Source organism: Tachyglossus aculeatus, chromosome 2 (assembly GCF_015852505.1).
Source record: "Tachyglossus aculeatus isolate mTacAcu1 chromosome 2, mTacAcu1.pri, whole genome shotgun sequence".
Classification (NCBI taxonomy): Eukaryota; Metazoa; Chordata; class Mammalia; order Monotremata; family Tachyglossidae; genus Tachyglossus; species Tachyglossus aculeatus.
The window spans coordinates 563,351-570,388 of record NC_052067.1 but is presented as its reverse complement, the minus strand read 5'-3'; the positions used below and the strand labels follow the sequence as shown (position 1 = coordinate 570,388).

The 7,038-nt window shown below is 46.8% G+C and overlaps 1 protein-coding gene across 1 annotated transcript in view; it reads left to right on the top strand.

Moving 5' to 3' along the window:
- The first annotated feature begins 214 nt into the window (after positions 1–214).
- Positions 215–7,038, top strand: part of KRIT1 (KRIT1 ankyrin repeat containing) — a 33,877-nt gene continuing 27,053 nt past the window's right edge. Inside the window, exon 1 of the mRNA XM_038760773.1 lies at positions 215–490. The gene's annotated coding sequence lies outside the window, so the exon portion shown is untranslated. The remainder of the gene's footprint in view (positions 491–7,038) is intronic.

Here is a 7,038-nt window from a genome sequence, read left to right as displayed (position 1 = left end):
CTATCCAACTATATGGGCAGTTGCTCTGCTCCAGTTTCGGGCACTTTCCCCGCCTTAATTCTGTGTTCTGAATGACCGAACCCCAGCACAGCCTTCTAGAGATCTGAACTTGGGTTTCCCTCCATACCCCCACAAGTAGCACCTCGCTGATCATCCACTACTGTGTCAATCAATCAGTGGTATTTATTGAGCGCTTACCTTGTGCAGAGTACTGTACGAAGAGCTTGGGGAGGTTCGGTTCAACAGAGTTGGTAGACCACGTCCCCTGCCCATAAAGAGCTTACTCTGTCTCCCATTCAGAGCATTTCCAAGACATCCTTATCCCTCTCTTGCAGAGCTCGGGACCTGGACCCCTCCACATTGAGTCTACAGTGATACTGTTGTGCACACCACTGCTGTGGCTAGTTTACGAAATGAACTTTGCCACTTAACGATAAGCAGCGGCTCAAAGGGGAACGGAAGGGCCTGCTGGGTAGCAGAGGTGGAGGAGGTGAGAAGCAGTTTTCCTTAACGGAACGAGCATGGGCCTGGGAGCCCGAAGGACCTGGGTTCCAATTCCAGCCCCGCCACTCATCCGCTGGGTGGCCTTGGGCAAGTCACTTCACTTCTCGGGCCTCAGTTCCCTCGTCCGTAAAATGGGGACTGTGACTCCCCTGTGGGACGTGGACTGTGTCCAGCCTGATTAGCTTGTATCTACCCCAGTGCTTAGTACAGTGCTGGCCTATAGTGAGCACTTAACAAGTACCATTATTAACAGATGCCTTTTAAAAAAAAAAGGGAGGTCTGTGGGGTTAGGTGGGAATTAAATGAAAAGAGGGGGGAATCCTTCCCCATTTTCCCATCTCCTTTTTTCTCCTAAACCTCTGATTTATTTATTAATCCCTTCAATCTGACCTGTCACCACTACCCTGTCTCACCTCCTGTGTGATTCATTAAGATGTCACTACAGTCATCTTGAACCTCCCTTGTCACTTCCCGCTCTTCTCCAGATCCCTTTGCTAGCACCACTTGGCTTTATGTAAATATACCAGCTTTCACTCAGATCTTCCTAGTGTTCCTTCAATTCTGTCGTAATTTCCTTCCAGCACCGTCGTACACCTCTCCGTCCCATTCCAAAACTCTCTTGAAATTTTAGTTCTTTAAAAAACCTGTTGCGGTACTCTAGCTCAGAAGGGTTTTAAAGGAATACAGTAACCTCACGCTGCTGAAACGTCAGCCGTGAGTTCTGATTTAAAGCTAATGGTATATTCTTTTGAGTGTGTATTACTAGAATGTAATCTTTCCTAAACTCCAGTGTCCCTGTTCCTTTGAATGCCTCGTCATGTCTTTCTTCAACATTTATACTACTTATCTGGATAAAAGAAGAAAACTCCAGAATTTAAAAGACAGGTGTGATGAAAGAATGAAAACAGTACAGGTTGGACAATAAAGCTGATGCTAAATGTAACTGAAGTAGAGTTTTTCCGAGATTTACAACAGGTTAAAAACTAAGCCAAAACTATGAAAGTTTTCAGAAATAATTAAGTGCTGACCAAACAGTTGAAATGCTCTTCCAGCCATAGGTTCTTAAACATATTTGTTCTATTTTTAAGAGTTGAGGGAAATTAAAAAAATACATTGTTGCCTGGCAGACGGGGCTTCAAGTGGGATGTGCTGGGGAAATGAACTGTCGAAGGAGCGCTAAGCGGTTGAGTGTCTGGGTGGTGAACTGAAATTAGGCAACCAAAAACAAGAGAGACAGAGAAAATATTTTAATGATCAGTCGATTGATCAATCAGCCGTATTTGTTGAGCACCCGCTGTGTGCAGAACACTGAACTAAGCACTTGGAAGAGTACGATAAGGATAAAGGACACAGTCCATGTCCCCAAGGAGCCTACCTTCTAGGCGGGAGAGACAGGCACCAGATAGAACAGTGCTTGGCACATAGTAAGCGCTTAACGAATACCATCATTATGATTATAAAAGAAGTAGTAGTTGTTGTAATCATGTCTGTCAGGTATAACTCATAGTACTAAGGGTTTGGGAAAGCACAACAGTAAAAGAGCACAACCCCTTCCCACAAGGAGTTTACGTGCCAACAAGGGAAACAGAAGTAATCAGGAGTAATGAATGTACAGTCAAACAATCAGTAGTATTTTTTGAGCACTCACTCTGTGTAGCGCAATGTACTGAGCACTTGGAAAGTATAATAGAGTTGAATAAATGTACGGAAGGACTGATGAGTATGAATACTTAAGTGGTAGAGTAGTAGTATTAGTAATGGTATTTAGTAAGTGGTTACTATATGCAGAACACTGTACTAGGCACTGGGCAAGGGTATACAGGTGGGAATTATACATGGACCCTTTCCCTTTCGGGACTCACAGTCTATGCCTAGAGGTGGGGGAGAGGACTGGAGACGGACATCGGGAACAGTGAAACAGTACCACACTAAAGCGGCATAAGAGACAAGGTCAAATACACAGTACACAAAGTCAGTAGGGAGTTGTGGCTAGAGGAGCAGAGTTTCAGGCCCCTGATTCAGAGTCCACGGCATCCCCAAGCCACAGCAATGGCTACCATGGCCACAAGCTCTCCTGAGGTTTTAAGGGGACTGGAAATGGCCTGGGGAATGGAAATGACTTAGCATTCATTCATTCACTCAATCGTATTTATTGAGCGTTTACTGTGTGCAGAGCACTGTACTAAGCGCTTGGGAAGTACAAGTTGGCAACATATAGAGACGGTCCCTACCCAACAGCGGGCTCACAGTCTAGAAGCATGTAGGCAGTTCATTGAGGATGGAGTTTCCTTCCAGCAGAGGAGGCAGTGCATTGAGGAGGAGGTTTTCGGGAGGATGTGGGGGATTTTAGGAGGGCTCTGACTAAGGGCTGAGGTCTGTCAAGCTTGGAATGGGGAAAAGGGATGGAATTCCATCCAGGCCAGGGGAGCAGCGTGAGTCTGGGGATGAAAGCGGAGGAGCCAGGAGCAAGATAGAGTTGGAGGTGAGCATGAGAGGAGGATGCGTCAGAGAGTAAGGGACCCAGCTGAGAGGCAGAAGAGGAGCCAGTGGACAAAACGGAGAAAGACCAACTAGAGAGGTAGGGAGCAGAGCCGGGTTGTTGTCAGCAAAGCCCAGGCCCAAAAGTGTTTTGAGGAGGAGCGAGCGGCTCAGAGCATCAGAGACGGCCGGGAGGTCAGGGAGGGTTAGCTATGAGGAGGTCATGAGTGACCTCAGAGGGCGATGTCTCAGGGGAGTGAAAGGGTCGAAAACCAGATTGTACTGGGCCAAGGAGAGCGGTGGCGGGGAGGAAACCAAAGCAGCGGGCCTGTACCGTCTAATCTGGGAGTTTGCACGGGAACAGGAGCGGGAAGATGAGGTGGTAGCTGGAGGGAGCTACGGGATGGACACAGGCCTTTAAAATCTTGTACATTTGGGAGGAAGAGAGATTGAAAAGTTTTGTAAATGAGTAAATTGATACTTAAGTAGTAGAAGGTAAAAAATGCATTCAGAAAAACGCAACCCAGAGTCTGGGAGAAAGTGACCAAGAGAGTAGAAAGGTGAGTTGGGGAAGGCTTCCTTGTGGGGGGCGGCGTTCCATGAGGGCCTGGAAGGTGGGGAGAGCCGGGGCCTGGCAGGTTTGAAGAGGGAGGGAGCTCCAGAGAAATGGGAGTGTCCAAAACAAGGACCCAGTAAAGCAGAGCTTCAGAAAATAGGGCACCCCACCATCATCATTGATATTTATTAAGTGCGTACTATGTGCAGAGCATTGTACTAAGCTCTCGGGAGATTACAAGACAACAGTCAATCGTATTGAGCACTTACTATGTGTCGTGCACTGTACTAAACCCTTGGGACAGTACAACACAACAATAAAACAGACACATTCCCTGCCCACAACGAGCTTACAGTCTAGAGAGGGAGACAGACATAAATGTATGTATATAAATAATGGCTATGTAAATAAGTGCTGTGTGACTTTGGAGGGCGGGGAGGGGCGATGGATAGTGAATAAAGGGAGCAAGTCAGGGCAACACAGAAGGGAATAGAAGAGGAAATGAGGGTTTAGTCAGAATTGGCAGACGTGATCTGCCCACAACAAGTTTACAGTCTAAAGAAGCCTCCCTGAAAACAAAGGTAACCAGCAAATGGGCCAGTGTGGCAGTGATGGCGGTAATGATGATAATGGTATTTATGAAGTACTTAGTATGTGTCAAGCACTCTGCTAAGCGCTGGGGTAGATACAAGCTAATGAGGTTGCGCATAATCCCCGTCCTACCTAGGGCTCACAGTTCAAATGGGACAACACGTTATCGAATCCTTATTTTACAGATGAGAAAACCGAGACCCAGAGAACTGAACTGACTTGGCCAGGATAACACATTAGGCAAAGAGCAGAGCCGGAATTGGAACCCAGGACTCCGAGGACCGGGCTCTTTCCCTTAGGTCCCACTGCTTCCTGTGGCACACTGGAATCTAGAAAGGAGGGCTCCTTTCAGAGCAGAAGTTTCGAGAGTGTCCGTAAAACAAAGTAGCCAAAGGAGAAATAGCCCCAGCTCAGCAAAGTAGGGAAGAGTGTGTGTGTGTGCGCACGCACCTACTTCGGTGTGTTGAACTCTCCCAAGCGCTTAGTCCAGTGCTCTGCACACAGTAAGCACTCAATAAATACCATTGATTGAATATGTGTGTGTGAACCCTTGCATCGTGTTTGGGATTGAGATTCTTGCGGGGACATTTTCAGTCACATACATGTGCACTGATTGGCAAACTTCCCTGTCAGTAAAGGAGTAATGGTCCTTAAGGTATGTAGGCTACCGGACTATCTAGACACCTGTTTCTGCTTATGTATATAGCTGTAATTTATTTATGTATATTAATGTCTGTCTCCCCCTCTAGACTGTAAGCTTGTTGTGGGCAGGGAATGTGTCTGCCTATTGTTATATTGTACTCTCCCGAACTCTTAGTACAGTGCTGTGCACTCAGTAAGCGCTCAATAAATGTGATTGAATTGAACTGAATTACTTCTTCACTTGGTTATAACACAATGGAAGAATTAGAGCACATTCTTCCCACAATTCAAGCCTTTTCTGGTATGACCCGATCCAGTTTGGCACAAGTAGATTTAGGCGGGAAGAAATGGTGGTTTCTGTGGGTGTGGCGTTGAACACGACCCGATGGTGCTGCTCTTCCCGGCCTCAGCCTTGGCTTTACTTTGTGTTTCCTGGGGTCCCTGCAACTTTACAGGATTGAATAGAGGAGAATAGCTGACGGCAGCCATCCAGTAACTCAGTGTGCCAGTGGTCGTCCTGACAAGACGGTCATAACAGTAGTGGTAATTGTGGTATTTGTTAAATGCTTACCGTGTGCCAGGCACTGTACCCAGCGCTGGGGTGGATACAAGCAAATAGGGTTGGACACAGTCCTGTCCCACATGGGGTTCACAGTTTCAATCCCCATTTTCCGGATGAGGTAACTGAAGCACAGAGAATTGAAATCATCATCATCAATCGTATTTATTGAGCGCTTACTATGTGCAGAGCACTGTACTAAGCGCTTGGGAAGTACAAATTGGCAACATATAGAGACAGTCCCTACCCAACAGTGGGCTCACAGTCTAAGAGGGGGAGACAGAGAACAAAACCAAACATACTAACAAAATAAAATAAATAGAATAGATATGTACAAGTAAAATAAATAAATAAAAAAATAGATAGAGTAATAAATATGTACAAACATATATACATATATACAGGTGCTGTGGGGAAGGGAAGGAGGTAAGATGGGGGAGATGGAGAGGGGGACGAGGGGGAGTGGAAGGAAGGAGCTCAGTCTGGGAAGGCCTCCTGGAGGAGGTAAGCTCTTTTGCCTAAGGTCACACTGCAGTCAAGTGGAGAATCTGGGATTAGAACCCACGACCTTCTGGCTTCCAGACCCGTGTTCTGTCCACTAGCCCACCCTGCTTCTCTAAAAAACCCAGGAATGGCAGGATCCCTGATTCTAAAACTTGGTCGCCCCGGCTTGCTCCCTTTGTCCTTCCCCCATCTTAGCCCTACAGCACTTAGGTCCATATCTGTAACTTATTTATTTGTAATTGATGTCTGTCCCCAGCTCCAGACTGTAAGCTAGGTGTGGGCAGGGAATGTGTTGGTGTATTGTTGTATTGTACTCTCCCAGGCTTAGTACAGTGCTCTGCACACAGTAAGCGCTCAATAAATACGATTGAATGAATGAAACACCATCTTTGGGCAAGCTAAGTGGGGCAGGTGAAAAACATGCTGTAGCCTGAGTTAATTGAAAGAGAGAAGAGCTGGCCTCAGGGAGGGAGTGTTGGTAAAGATGGATATCAAGGGCCTTTGTAGGCAAGGCTTGGGAGGCAGGCGTGGACTCCAGCTCACCCCCAGTCACACCCTAACCTGAGTTCCAGTGATCTTTTGTGTCATTCGTTGTGTTTGGGTCTCTGGGCCAACCATCTTGGTGTCTCCTCTGCTCCTCTCAGGGCAGGGACCTTCCCTTGGCTGTATTCCTGCAAGCCCCTCAGCACCCCAGGGCAGGGCAATAATAATAATAATAATAATAATAATTACTATTATAGTACTTGTTAAGCGCTGACTATGTGTCAAGCAGTGTTCTAAGCTCTGGGGTAGATACAAGTTAATCAGGTTGGACACAATCCCCATCCCGTCCTCACCGTACCTCGTTCTCGCCTGTCCCGCTATCGACCCCCGGCCCCCGTCATCCCCCGGGCCTGGAATGCCCTCCCTCTGCCCATCCGCCAAGCTAGCTCTCTTCCTCCCTTCAAGGCCCTGCTGAGAGCTCACCTCCTCCAAGAGGCCTTCCCAGACTGAGCCCCGTCCTTCCTCTCCCCCTCGTCCCACTCTCCATCCCCCCCATCTTACCCCCTTCCCTTCCCCACAGCACCTGTATATATGTATATATGTTTGTACATATTTATTACTCTATTTATTTATTTATTTTACTTGTACATATCTATTCTATTTATTTTATTTTGTTAGTATGTTTGTTTTTGTTCTCTGTCTCCCCCTTTTAGACTGTGAG